Source organism: Conger conger, chromosome 13, assembly GCF_963514075.1.
Source record: "Conger conger chromosome 13, fConCon1.1, whole genome shotgun sequence".
Lineage (NCBI taxonomy): Eukaryota > Metazoa > Chordata > Actinopteri > Anguilliformes > Congridae > Conger > Conger conger.
The window spans coordinates 27,836,240-27,852,003 of record NC_083772.1 but is presented as its reverse complement, the minus strand read 5'-3'; the positions used below and the strand labels follow the sequence as shown (position 1 = coordinate 27,852,003).

At 39.4% G+C, this 15,764-nt stretch overlaps 1 pseudogene; it reads left to right on the top strand.

The window, feature by feature from the left end:
• Positions 1 to 3,910: 3,910 nt before the first annotated feature.
• LOC133108556 (extracellular calcium-sensing receptor-like) lies at positions 3,911 to 14,344 on the top strand (annotated as a pseudogene).
• Positions 14,345 to 15,764: the final 1,420 nt, after the last annotated feature.

Here is a 15,764-nt window from a genome sequence, read left to right as displayed (position 1 = left end):
GTGAAAGCACGCTCCCGGTAATCAGCAATTAGCATAAATCCCCGCCCATGAATAGACAATGATTGCCATATAAGGAGGTGTAGACGCATCCAGTCGACCTGTCAATCATCATGGTGCAAACAAGGAAAGAGAAAAAAAATATATATATAAAAATCCTTTTCCGAAGCGGAGATCGAAATCATCTTGGGTGAAATATATTTTATTGGGTAAAAAATATTTCATTTTCTTCTATCAGTCATGGTGTTGTGACAGGGACAGGCAAAGCGAAGGCCTGGAAGGAGGTGACAGATGCTGTTAATGTTGCCTCTGTAGACAATAGAACCATATCCGAGGTTAAACGTAAATGGTTTGACATGAAACTGGAGGCAAAGAAACGCATAAGAGCACAAGAAAAACATGCATAAGCCACAGGAGGAGGAGGCTCACAGGCACAAATATCACCTGCTGACGAGCGCATCGCTGGCATTATTGGGGAGACCTCTCTGTTAGGAATTATACCTGACGGAGACACCGACATGCCTCCACTGGAGACAACATCAAACCCAGATGGTAAGGTGATAATTGTTGTATCATAATAAATTCTGAAAACCATCACTGATAGCTTAGTGGTTAGTGTTGTTGAAATTATATATTCATGTGATTATTTCATTATTAATTACTTATCATATTATTAATTGCTTATCCTTTACTAATTTCTTATACTATTATTGGTTGCTTATGCTGGAATGATCCAGAGTACACACACTTATTAAAGTGTCATAACTTGCTTTGTGCTACTCAATATTATTTTCTGTCACTGTGTGAGTGGAGATGTCTCTCCCTGTCTGTACCATGGGCCTCCAAGGCCACGGCCATTAACTGTGTGTACTGATTTATCTTGTCTTGGTGCCTGAGAGCCTGCAGAACCAAAAACATAATACCTCATGACAGAAGCTACTATGGAGATTATCTTCCGAGAAGTAGGGAGTTAAAACAAGATAAGATAGATTATTCTCAGACGCGCAGTTAATTGCACAGGCCCCTGCGTACACGTCATGCTTCAATGTTTTTGAGAACATGCACCTGCATGACGTACATTGAAGGGGGAGATATGAATAAACAATCTATAGTAAGGAGAAGAGCGGTGGATTGTCTTTGAATATTAATTATCAGAAATATTAATGAATACTAATGAAGGGGCGTACATTTGTTATGCTCTGTGCCTACATATATCCAGACAAAGGTCCTGGAACCTTTGTCCTTGTTTTTGCATGTAACTTGGACCCTATGCGCATAGTAAAGATTGGATTTTATTTACTGTCTCTGTCTCTGAGTGTTTTCTTACAGGAATAAATTAAAATTCCCACCACAGTTAGTGTAGTTTATCCTAGGTCGTACAGTCCCACCAAACAAACAGAACATTTGTGGGGGTTTCTCTTCGGATTGAATGAAGTGGAAACGGGAAACCAGTAATGTTATATTGTGCGATATGGTGCGTAATGGATATCAGTGTTGGAATGTAGAGCTATTTAACATTCATTTCAAGAAAGGATACGGATAGCGTATAGCCCACTGCAGTTTTGTATGCATTGTCTTCAAATTATTTGAATCTTAATAGCCTAAAGCTCTGTTTTATACTGTACAGCTCAAACAACTCTTCAAGGGTTCTGAATTTCTGTATGTTTACACTAGGACTCGGAACTGTACTGTCCTCTCAGGTCCACTTTGGCACGTGTTCTTGTGTTTGATTTGCACTTTGTTGTACATCGCTCTGGATAAGAGCGTCTGCTAAATGCCACGTAATGTAACGTAATGTAATGTAAAAATAAGTCAGTCTGCAGCCAACGTAAATTAAACATTTTTCAAATAAGATTTATTTAATGTTTCTTTCAAATGAAAAAAGAGCCACACATAAAACGAAAAAAAACAAACGTGTCATATTTCTAGCTGGCGAGTGCTCCTCCCATGCTGCCGCCGCTGCTGCTCCTGCTGCACCCAGGTACCGAGGCCGAAGAGGTGATCCGGCTCTCCTTACGGATGAGGTCCTGAGGAATCAAAAAAGTCTACTTACAGCAGTCAACCAAATCAACACGTCCCTCCAAGAAATTAACACCAGCTTGAAGGAAATCTGCAAGGCACTTTTGCGTCCTCAACAATAAAGTGTTATGTTGTCAGTATTGTGTGATGTCTGTGTTTGTCCTGGGAAAACACTTATTTACTACAAGATAATCAAGCTACTCTCTTTTACTCTGATAATTAAATATAGTCTATTTGTATACATTTTAAAGAGCATGACCTGAAAATGAACTGAGGTAGCCTACTGAAACAGGATGTTGTATATAAATATAAAACAAAATACAAATGAAACTAACTTTTTGCAAAGCTTGTCGGCCTAAAATGTGCACAGCTTATTCAGTCTTAGCAACACTTACCTTAAAATTGCTCTACAAGTCGCTGGCGTGTCTGTATAGCAGCCGCATTTCAAGGCCCAAGAGCTGGTTCCGGAGGCAGTCGTTCCTCTGCATTGGGGACTTCAGGCAGGGGAAGGCCCTGTTTAATGGCCACATTGTGCAGGACACAGCAGGCTAATATTATTTTGCACACCTTCACGGGTGCATAAAGAAGGGTACCACCTTTATTGTCCAGGCAGATCCATCTTGCCTTCAAGACCCCGTTTGTGCGCTCCACAACGGCCTGGGTAGCAGCGTGTGCCTCACAGATCAGTTGCACATTAACGGAATTAAAGTTTTTCCGGTTTATGTAAGCAAATGCATCACAAAGAATGTGTAATCTATTGAGTTGATTTTCATAGATAATTCACAATCATGAACCTAATCTGGATCTTAAACCTGCTAATTGCCAACTAATTTAACTAAATGTATTATATTTTTAATTGTCATGTTCATATCATGTGTTTCAAAGGCATCTGTGTATTGTTTACATAACAGAGCGCAATATGAATAAAAACGTAAATTTCCAATAGTGACAAGAATTATTTATGTGCATTCTTGAATTTACACAAGCACTACGCATGGTCAGCAGCAGGTATAGATTTTGTTAGTAGCTACGAAAAGATCGGAGCTACTAAAATATTGATGAATGCCAAAAACCCGTAAATTTCCCTCTACTCGCATTTTACACACAAATTCGTTCAGCTCACGTTTCATGAATGAGACCCAATGTTTTTAATGGTCCCATATTTTGTATTTTGCAGCGTTTAAGTCCTGATATCCAGAAGAAAGATTGTGTGGTTTTAAGGACCAAAAACAATCTTCATCCAGTTTTAAATGTCCATTATTCAGTGCTTTACGAAGCACAGGCTGTTTTCAGTGACTGTGTCTTTCAGGGTCATTAGCCACGTTTACATGCATAATATTTCTTCATTCCGACTGAAGATTCCAATTAACCATTTACATGCATGCTGAATAAATTTGATCTGATTAAGTTGTGTGTTTACATAACAAGCATTTAATCAGAATAAAACATTTTTACATGTGCAGAATAATACACGTTTCTCACACTTATGCAAACTCTCACACAAATATGCGTTGTGTATTAGGTACAATATTAGCATTTTTGCTGTCACTTTTCAGGCATCAGCGTCAGTTTGTAAAATTGAAAATTGACTGGGTCAGATCTACTGTTTTGGCTTTCAGCCCTTTAGCAGTCTTTAAACTTTCCCAGCACATTTCGATATTTCTGTGGATACGGCTTTCGTTCATTTTTACTAACACCTGAGAAGAGGATTCTTATGAGGTGGAATCTTGACAATACATTTTGTAAATAATACATGACACCTCTGAGTGTGCTTCCCAAAGAAGGTAATGCCTCTTCCCCGATATAAGCCCAGGGGGCTGTGCTGCAGCAGGGTATTTAAACATGAGAGAGTGCCACATCCTGTCCTGAAAGCATGGAGGTGATGTGGATCATGCTGGTTCTGGCACTGGTGGCTGGAGCTCTCACTCTGGTAAAGGGAAAGTCAGGGTCTGGATGCACACTGCAGGGGACCCCCAGACCAGCTTCTTTATCCCAGCCTGGGGACTTTGTGATCGGAGGAATTTTTACCATCCACAACTATGTGATCACATCTGAGCACAACTACACCAGCCGACCCAAAGCGCCACGCTGTACGGGGAGGTCAGTAAAGGGAGAGCACTGTGCAAAGCCATACGTTCATATGAACAAAATATGTTCTGAAGTATAATACTTTTATCAATTTTCGATATTTATTGCCGGATAAACTCAAATAGCTAAACAGGTATTATATTATCGATACAGGTTACTATTCATCTTAAAAGACAGGCCTACATTTGTTTAATGCAAGATGTCAATGCGTTATTATGCTACAAATTGTTTACAAGATATGCATACATTTTGGTTCATTTTGGTTTTAGCAAAAGATATCTTTTCCACTATTATTGCATTCAATTTAACACTAGAAATGCCAGTGGCATCAGGCATTTAGACTTTAAACTTTAATACTCCAAATGTAATACCCTCCTTCTTCCAAGATTTCCTAAATGTTTTGGCTAAAAAGAACTGTACTTTTTCCAAAGAAAAATGGACTCAGTTAAAAAATTGCACTCTGTATTTTTAGCTCCTTCTCCATTTTGAGTAATATGACTAATACGGTTTGATACATCTTTCCCTTTTAAATGTGTCATTTCAAGAAAATAGTTTTGCAACCTATGGTTCAGAATATGTATGTAATTAGGATGCTGTACAGTAGGTCTAGAAATTGATGCTGTAAGGCTTGGCAGTAATATGAAGTAAAAAAAAAAAACATGGCCTTCCTTATGCTAAGGCTTTGCATATCCTTACCACAGTACTCACATAGAGGTTAGAATCAAACATTTTGCAACTTTAGAAATAGATATGCGCTGCAGTTTTGGAAAATGAGTTGATCTTGTCCAGGTAATGCACCAATCGAATTTCACAGATTAAATACACTCACTGAGCACTTTATTAGGTAGACATGTACAGCTTGTTAATGCAAATATTTTATCAGGGAATCAAATCATCATGTGGCAGCAACTAAATACATAAAAGCATGCAGACATGGTCAAGAGGTTCAGACAAAATGTCAGAATTGGGAAGAAATGTGATCTAAGTGACTTTGACAATGAAATAACTGTTGGTGCCAGACAGGGTGGTTTGAATATCGCAGTCTCTAGAGTATGCAGAGAATGCTGTGATAAACAAAAAAGTATTTTTAAAAAAACAGTTCTTATTAATGAGAGAGGTCAGTGGAGAAGGGCCAGACTGGCCAAAGCTGACCGGAAGGTGACAGGAACACAAATAACCACACATTACAACAGTGGTATGCAGAAGTGCATCTCTGAACAGACAACCTGTCAATATATATTTATATAAGATATGTAAGTTTTTCACTTAAGTGGATAGGCTACAGCAGCAGAAGACCAATAAGTCAAATAAATAAGTTCAATAAATACCTAATTAAGTGCTCACTGAGTGTACTATATGCCCGATTAAATACAAATAAATGCAAACTTATTGTCATTTCACACGTTGTTGCATGTTCTGGTATGTAATTTTATTGTGTGACTTCATATTGTTGTTTATATTAGTTTGGATTTCCGGGAACTACGCTTTGTTAGAACCATGGTTTTTGCCATCAAGGAGATCAACAACAGTTCAGAGCTCCTGCCAGGTGTAACTCTGGGCTACCAGATCCATGATTCCTGCTCCTCTGTGCCAATGGCCATGAAAGTGGTGTTTCAGCTAGCCAATGGCATTGAGCCAGTTTTGTTTCCCAACCAGTCCTGCTCAAAGTCTGCCACTGTCCATGCTGTTGTGGGCGAGTCTAGGTCCACTCCTTCCATTGCCATGTCCAGAATTCTCGGACCATTAGGCATCCCCCAGGTGAGCTCCTCCTGCCCAGTCCTCCAGTGCATGTTCTATTAAATGACCTTTCATGATATAATAACACTTACATTAAAAAATATATGAAAGAAGAGCCTATCTATGACAATTGAGAGAGAACTCATTTATGTCAGCGTATGTACATAGAGCAGGGGTTCCAAAACTGCGAGTCAGGACCTCATGTTGGGTCACTTCATTTCAGGATGGGGTCACCTAAATGTCATTTTGGTCTCTTTAGAATATATGAATGTACAACAACCCAACTATAATAAAGCAATTTGTTTTTTTCTGCACAAACTTGATGTCAACTAAAAGGATTACTCACCCTAATGCATCACATTTAAAATGGAACTTTATTTCAAAAGCAGGTTAAGCAGAGCCCCGTTAGCTACTACAATTACAAGTTTATCTATAGTCCAAATCCTGTAATTACACATGTCTGTATTTTAATTCTGCTATGGAAAACGCCGCAATATTCTTCAACTGTCCGTCACCTGAATATGACAAATTATACCTGGAAAGGGTAAGAAACCCCCATACAAGAAGTTCACCATGTTTTACATAAGTTTGGTACTGAAATGACCTCGCAATGCATTTACGCAGCAATAAGAGGTAGTTCAAGACAATATTCGCTTAAGTATGGTATTCCCAGCAAATAGATTGTTTTCTTGAAAATGGCAAAATAAACTTAAATACAAAATAAACTTAAACGTCAGTCACAAAAGAGTCGTGGCTTCATAACCAGGTGTGACATTTGGTTCCATAAATATGTCGAAATATGTATTGAATAATTTGCAAAACAAACTTATATTTCTACCAAACCGGATGCGCAATAAAAGTGAGATCATAAGAAAAAAAGTTTATTCATGCAACTTCTGAATAGTATATTATTGTTCTTATACTGGAACATGATTTTGGAACATTTGATGTCAAGAATTGTTAGAATATGGCTGTTGTCTGAGTCTGTTGCAAGGCGAGGGTTGTAAACCGTGAGAGTGACGAGGTAGAGGCTGGAGCATATAAACTGCTGTTCTCGCTAGTGGAGAGTCTAGTATCGCCGTTTTGCAGTTTCATTACATCAGAATTTTTTGTATGATATACATATGAGCGCAAGAATAATTTGAGACATCGATGATTCAACGACAAGGGGCAAAATTGATAGGTTTAAGAGGCAATATCTCTAGAACGATAAATCCAATGAGGCTAATGTTTCTATATTAATATTATTACAGTCACGATTCCTCCTAAAGGAGATTCAGATTTTGCTGAATGGCTATAGGAATTTGTGCACAGTGTATTAATGCTGAATAGACAGATATGTGAGTGGAGAGGGAGGTGTAGGACATATTGATTCATTAACATGCTTTCGTCAATTAAATTTACATGAATCTTTCCTTTAATTGCAATATTTAGGTAAGCCATTTTGCCACCTGTGCATGTCTTAGTGACAAGCTGCAGCACCCCACCTTCTCCAGGACCATCCCCAGTGACTACTTCCAGGCAGCAGCCCTGGCTAGACTAGTAAAGAATTTTGGCTGGACATGGATCGGGGCATTGCGGAGCGACTCAGACTATGGGAACAATGGGATGGCCGCCTTCCTGCAGGCAGCGCAGGCAGAGGGCATCTGTGTGGAATACTCAGAGGCATTCTACAGAACCAACCCCCGCGCAAAGGTGCAACGTGTGGCAGAGGTCATCCGCAGGTCCACAGCCCGTGTCATTGTGGCGTTCATTGCCTCAGGTGACTTGCTTGTCTTGCTGTCAGAGCTGGAAGGCAAGGCACTGGCCCCACTACAGTGGATTGGGAGTGAGTCCTGGGTCACTAACCGCAAGATGTTGCAGTTCCGTCTGTTTGCTGGAGCCATTGGCTTTGGAATTCCCCGCTCGGTAATTCCGGGGTTGCGAGACTTCCTGCTGAACCTGGAGCTGGCACAGGTTTCTCACTCACCCCTCCTCACAGAGTTCTGGGAGAGTGCTTTTGGCTGCAGCCTGGAGGGACAGCAGATCACAGCAGGTCAGAAACCTTGTGACGGAAAACAGAATCTGCGAGACCTGCAGAATCCCTACACAGACACATCCCAGCTGCGCATCTCCAACATGGTATACAAGGCAGTGTATGCAATAGCCCACGCCATGCACAGCATCATCTGCACGGACAAACTCCACTGTAACACAAGTATCAGAGTTCAGCCACAGCAGGTACAGTAAAGAGTCCATTACACAATCTTTCAACTGCAATGGATTAGGTCATTATTTTATCAAAAACTTTTGTTCTGTATGATAAATTAGTAACACCACAGGCACAATGAAACCTCAAATCTCCCGACAAATATTGATATAATATTGTAGAATGCATTTTTTCTTTTTTATATTATTGATCATGATAAACAACATTTTAAAAGAAAGCCATCCAAAAAAAAGTTTATGTGGTTCATAAGGCTGGCTCTGGACATTTAAGTTTTTCAGCTGATACTGAATCCCTATTATACAACGGATAGGTCCGGTCCATTGTCTCTCTTGGTCAATTTGTGTTTCAGACATGCCAATATCCACGATATATGAACAGCTAAATGGAATGTCCACATATCTTTTAAAATGACTCCGCGTTTGTAGATCACCATTATCTACTTTGTGATCGAAATTAACGTAACTTAACGTCATCATCATCTAGCCGCTAGTAGTCTACCAAAGTAAAATAAAGTGAGTGCTTTTAAAGTGTCCTTTGATTTGGAAAGGAGTAGGAACAAAAAATCCAACTTACGATCCGACATCCTCGGATCTAAATACCAGCAAGACCACCAAACCTCGGCGAAGCTAATTATATCATAATGACACTTCTTAGTATTTGAATAACTGCATGTTATCTGGCAGTGTCCTGATAAATGTCTACAACAAAAATTTGGTTTTTGAAATTGCAGGGAATGATACATGAAGCAATCTTTGACCAAATCAGCTGCAACTTAGTTGCAAGCAATAAAAATTGCTTTGTGTAACACCTTAAATGTCATCTGGTATAATGTACACTAGCAAGTTTGCTAATGTTAATGCAGTTGGGATACATTATTGCAATAGCGTTGTTTAGCTAAGGTTAGTGCAGTGGGGATACATTATTCCTACTAAAATTTGCTACCATAATTACCATCAATGGTGGAGTGGGAATACATTATTTCTTGATGACGTTCACAATACCGTTGCTTAGCAACCAAAAAACTACTGTTCAGCGGAAGAATACATTTACCATGAAACATAGTTCCATTAAAAATACAGTTTGTCTTGTCTTTCTTCAGTGAAATTATAAAAGCATTATGGGACTCAAACCTGTGGTATATCGTGGATATTGGCACAGCTAGGGGGTATAATGGCACTCCACTTCGCGCCGACCCCGCTGGCTGTGCCAATATCCATGATATACTGTGAGTTCTCGTGCCATAATGCTTAATTGGGCATTATTAGGCATTATAAAGTGAATGATAATTAGTGAAAACATTTTATCCTCTTTTTTCACACAGTAACTGGATTATTCCATAAATAATACCGTGCAATAACGCGACCCCATATTTTATGCAATTGATTGGACCCCCCTTATTGCTTTATAGCGGGTTTTTACTGTACTTTTACTGTACATTGCATGTAGTGGTTTAATTATTGAATGCATATGTCATAATAATTAAGATACTATCAATACCATGTCCATGTTTGACGTGTAATTTTAGTACCACCCTATGGCTTACTCAAAGCATTACACCGCTTTCAACCAGCAGATTCATGGTGAATACACTAAGGTGGAATGTGAAAGACCAGGGGTGCGTTTCCCGAAGCCTTCTTAACACTACGTTGTTCGTAAGTTGTACGTTAAGCTCTACCTTAATGTTTCAGCGTGTTTCCCAAAACGTTCTTAGCTAAGTATACCTCCTGTACGTCGTACTTTCATAATGATGGTCTGGACCGTTCTTCGCTATACCTTAGCGATGTTGTTAGCTCACTCCGCTAGTGGCCACCACTGTTATGAACACAAGCCTCTGAATTCAGCTGGTGCTCTTAGTTACATCTCAATCTGTTAAGCAATATGCACACTAATAATGCTACAGTTGTAGTTGGCTGATAATATTACTAAAATACCACATTAATGGCACTGTTTTCATGCAAATAATACAATTGTAAATTACGAACGATGCATTTTGCACTTTATTGAACATGTTGCCTAATTGCCTTTTAAATTATATTCTTAAACTGATGATTTCCCACTCTCTCTGTGTGCTGGAGCGATGTTTATCCATAGTTCTTTCTTGGTTTTGTTGGAAACCGTAGTCGTAAAACTGGAAAAGAATGTTTCTTTACTCATCTAACAATCTCCATTTCGTTTGCTGGGAAGCTGTGGGACCGCTTATTTCTTTTTTTTTTTTTCGGCATATGTTATGTAAAAAATAAAAAAAATATTTTTGTGTTCGCGCATTTTGCTTGTTGGTGCGCTTTTATTGAAAACGTCAGCTAATTTGAGAAAATTGTGAATTACACCAGTAATGTGCTGGTGCTTCTGCCAAATCAACCTTGATTGCAAAGTCATTTAAGGCACTATGACAAAGATATTAAGATAATGTCAATAAAACATGACATGCCAAAGAAGGCGTATTGCTAGATGGCGTAGCCACAAACCGTATCACTAACCGTATATATAATTTTCCCCAAATTATATATACGGTTGGATAATTAAGTTTGTACGTTTTTAATTCTATTAATACGTTCCCACCAGTCGTGATAAATGCAATATTTAGAGTATTCCTGCAGTTTTTTATTCATGAACAACACTACTTTCTCTCATAACGCAGTCAAACAGTCGCTGCATGGAGCGCATAATCGATCGATGGGCCTAGTAATGTCGCGTAGAAGCTATTCCTTAAGCAACCGCCTAAGTGATAGTTTGGGGAACACACGTAGAAAAGTAACAACTTTAGTAAGGTATACCTTACTAGTCTTCGTAAAGCCCTAAGAGACACCGTTATTGGGAAACGCAACCCAGTTCATTTATATGCTAGCCATATGAAGTTGGAAAAGGCCTATACCAATAATGAGACTGTGAGGTGTGTCTAATGGGGAAAACTGAATGGATGGTGAACATGGAGGTTCATTGGAAGTTGAGCTGGCTACTAGCAGGTGAACTATCAGCCCTCTTACTCCATCTTATCAGGTCATGGAACGCCTGAGAAAAGTAAACTTCTCCAGGAATGGGTACAAAGTCTCCTTCGATGCCAATGGGGATCCGGTGGCCACTTACGAGTTGGTGAACTGGCAGGTGAAGGATGGGCACATGGAGTTTGTGACTGTGGGCCACTATGATGCATCCGCTCCAGATGGACAAGTGTTCATCATGAAGAAAAACATTACCTGGGCAGGCGGCCAAGCACAGGTAATTTCACATTGAAAGATAATTTCATTAGACTGATATGGTGGCAAATGTTATTTATTGCTGTGATATTTGTTTGAAGGTGCCTGTGTCAGTGTGCAGTGAGAGCTGTCCCCCAGGCACTCGGAAGGCTGTGCAGAGAGGAAGGCCTGTCTGCTGCTACGACTGTGTGCCCTGTTCTGATGGAGAAATCAGCAATGCTACTGGTACAGAAAAGCAGGAATAATTATAACTAATGTAGCACATTCAATATTTAAGTGTTATGGAATGAGAACCCATGGTATATCATGGATATTGGCACTGCTAGCAGGGTGGTCGCATTGTGCCGTTAAACCACCTAGCTGTGGTTTAACTATAAACCACAGGTTCAAGTTCCATGACGCTTTTATGCAATTATCTTTTCAAATTTCACAAAATAAGGAAATATATTTTACAGCAATGAGGGAAACATTTGCTTCCCTTCTTCCTTAAAAAAGGACAATTAATTACACATTTTTTCACAAAATGAATTAATTCTCGAATTAAACTCCACACTGCTATTATTTTGAACACGCCCCTTTAAATGAATGAGTCAATTACTCAAACAAGTAGCGTGCATGTCATGACAGTTGGGTCTGTTGTTTTTCTATTATACTACTACATCTACAAGTAAAGTATTTGCCATGCAGAAATATGACTACTACTAATAACAGTGGTTCATCAGGTTACATTACATCACATGGCATTTAGCAGACGCTCTTATCCAGAGCGACGTACAATGAAGTGCAAATCAAACACAAGTATGAGTGCTAAGAGGACCTGAGAGGACAGAACAGTTCCGAGTCCTAGTGTAAACATACAGATGCACCCACTGCACTAGTTAAGAAATGTTAGCTAACAATAATGTATCCCCGCTGCAATAATGTATCCCCAGTCCACTAGTTTAGCAACGGTACTAACATTAGCTATAAGCAATAATGTATCCCCACTGCACTAACGTTAGCTAAGCAACGCTATTTCAAAAATGTATCCCCACTGCACTAACGTTAGCTAGCATGATACTTTACACCTGATGACATTGACACACAAGTCATCTGTCTTCGCTTATCTGGACACTGCCAGATAACGTGCCGTTATTAAAATAACTCATAGTGTCATTATGAGTCATCATTTGCTTGGCCAGGTTTTGGTGGTTGTGCTGGTATTTTTATCGAAGGATGTTGCCTTAGTTGTATTTTTTTAGTCCTTTCCAAATCCCCAAGAAGGTCAAAGCACACTTTAAAATCACTAATTTTGTTTTACTTTGGTAGGCTACTAGTGACAATGATGACGATAACATTAAGTTATGTTAATTTCCTTGACAAAGAGATAACGGTGATCGACGAAAGGTGACACCGATAAGATCAGATCAACTTTCCTTTCTATTTGGATGATTCACTTTGTGAGATTTTACCATACAGATGCTACAAACATAGTGACAGAAACCTTAGAATCTTGACTTCACAATGCACCTATTGACAATATTAATAGGTTAAATGTTTTAAATTAGATTAATAATTTACTCATTCATAGGTGAGTTTCGTCCCGCACAAATTCCGGCCCATCTCATTCAAATTGAAACGAGGTGTTAAGTATTCTCTGGCAGGGGAGGGGCGATGCCATGTTCGAGAACGGCAACTGTAAAGTATGATACTTGGACCAATTTACAAAGAACATATGATTCTGACCTAATTACTGTTGCCAGAAGATTGTAGCTGAGTATGTGCTGAAAACAAAGATATGAAACACTTTGGAATCACTGTATATAAAGTTGATTAAAATGACAAATGTCAGAGCATGGCACAGTCAGCAGTTTGCCCTCAGACCCCAGATGGTTGAAAGAGGAGTATTTAGCTATGCATATATCGTGGATATTGGCATGGCTGGAATGCAAACTGAACAATAGAGACAATGGACTGAACCTATCTGTTGTAAAATTGCATTTAGCATAGGTAAATGTACTTTGCAGGCTCTTGGGGGGGACACCTGTAACTTAATTTAAATTTGGCTAGACCATGTTCATGACTGATATCGGTGCTGAGATCGGAAGCTGAAAACTATTCACATCCATAGTTCATCTCACAGTCCTTTGGCCCTGTTCTTCTTGCCCTGGCCTTGTAGCACATTCCTTCTCTCTTTTTTTGTGCAGATTCCCTGGACTGCATCACCTGTTCAGCTGATTACTGGTCGAATGCTGAGAAGGATGAATGTCTACCCAAGCCTGTTGAGTTCTTGTCCTTCCATGAGGTTCTGGGGATCATCCTGACAGCATGTTCGGTGACTGGGGCCTGCATGTCCATCATGGTGGCTGCTGTGTTTTACAGACACAGGGACACTCCTATTGTGAAAGCCAACAACTCAGAGCTGAGCTTCCTGCTGGTCTTTTCATTGAAACTGTGTTTCCTTTGCTCTCTTACCTTCATCGGCCGGCCCTCTGAGTGGTCCTGTATGCTGCGCCACACTGCTTTCGGGGTCACCTTTGTCCTCTGTATCTCTTGTGTTCTGGGGAAAACAATAGTGGTGTTAATGGCCTTCAGGGCTACTCTTCCAGGTAGTAATGTCATGAAGTGGTTTGGACCTCTGCAGCAGAGACTGAGTATTCTTGCTTTCACTCTCATTCAGGTCCTTATTTGTGTGCTTTGGTTAACAATATCCCCTCCTTTCCCCAACAAGAATATGAAGCACTACAAAGAAAAGATCATTCTAGAATGTAATGTAGGATCAGCAGTGTGGTTCTGGGCTGTCCTGGGTTATATTGGGCTCCTCTCTATATTGTGTTTTGTTTTAGCTTTTCTGGCTCGTAAGCTGCCTGACAACTTCAATGAAGCCAAATTAATCACGTTCAGCATGCTCATATTCTGTGCAGTCTGGATCACCTTTATACCAGCTTATGTCAGCTCACCTGGAAAGTTCACTGTAGCTGTGGAGATCTTTGCAATTTTAGCTTCCAGCTTTGGTCTGATCATTTGCATTTTTGTCCCTAAATGTTTCATAATATTGTTTCGGCCTGAGCAAAATACCAAGAAGCACATGATGGGGAAAATGCCATGAAAATCTCTCTGAAACTCAAAATAAATGTCAGGAATGTTGTCATGATGATTGTGTTTAAAATTGTAATTTTCAAAATATTTCTTCAGCTGTACAATGTCTTGAAAATTTGAAAAGCTAAATACCTGTTGTCATACCTGTCAAATAATGTTGTCATGATGATTGTATTCAAAATATTTATTCTGCTGTATATCTTGAAGTGAAAAATTGAATCGCCACATATCTCTGAGGACCATATTTTGACTTTACTAATTTCAACCTAGCTGGTCACAGACCCTTAGGGATGTCATATCACCAATAAAAGAATCAGGGTGTTTTCTGGCATTTGTCTACGATGTGCAATTGCTAAGTCCTCATTCAAAAAGCATGAAAGTAACATGGCTGGAGCTGCAGAGGGGAGCTGGAGGTATGCCAGAAGTTCACTTCCACTTGCCACCTGAACAATACATAATCACTGCTTTCATGGCAGGGAGAGGGAGGATACTTGTTTTTGTCTTTTTTTTTTGGGAGGTAAAGCCTTGTGTGAATAAGTCTTATTAAAGGAACTCTCCCAAATTCAGATCGTTCCCTGGGCACCAAATAAATGCAGCAGACATACTGTACTTATCTACCTGCTAATCTCCATCTAAGTGTCGCCATTCATTGCCAAAGTGATAAGATAAAAAAGGACCAGGAGGAAATGGTAGCAAAACTACCATAACTGGATGGCTTAAAAAAAAAAAAAAATGCTCAACCCAATAGCCCATCGCAATTACTGAACCCAACGGCGGCGAAACCTTGCAGGTAGGATAGCAAGCTAGATATAACGTTAGCCTACTGCACTTTTTTATGAGAAAATATGGCTACATTTGCCTGAAAAGTGAAAGTTATCTAGCAACTAGGACGTAGCCATGCTATATCCAGGTAAAGCCTGAGCTGTATTGGGGTTAACCTAGTCCGTCTATATGTCAAAATGCCAATATTTCCTCCCCCTAGACGTCTTGATTCCTGTTTTGCTCAATGCAGTAACGTTAATGTGAGCTAAGTTCATTCTTACATTGCACAATCTTGTAATCATTGATTAACATTAGTCATAAGTCAGTAAATGTACTTCACTCGCATTGCATTCAAATTAGCCAAGGAAGCTGCTAATTCTCCCAGCAGTTACTGTAAATTTGATTTGTTTGTTCAATTTCCTGGACTGGTTTTCTGCTGTAAACCAAGCGTTCCACCAATGTTAAACCAGGGGGCTTATGATTTAGAAAGTATGAATTGCTTAACAAAGAGGAAACGATCAAATTGGTCTGTTTAGTTTTATCAACTGGAGGAGGAGTTGCATCCATAATAAGAATAAGTGCCTCCAATAAATATGAATATACTGTTAATTTTTTAAATAATAATGACAAGTTCAAAAATAAAAAAATAGTTAAGCATAAATAAATTCTTTTCATAAATT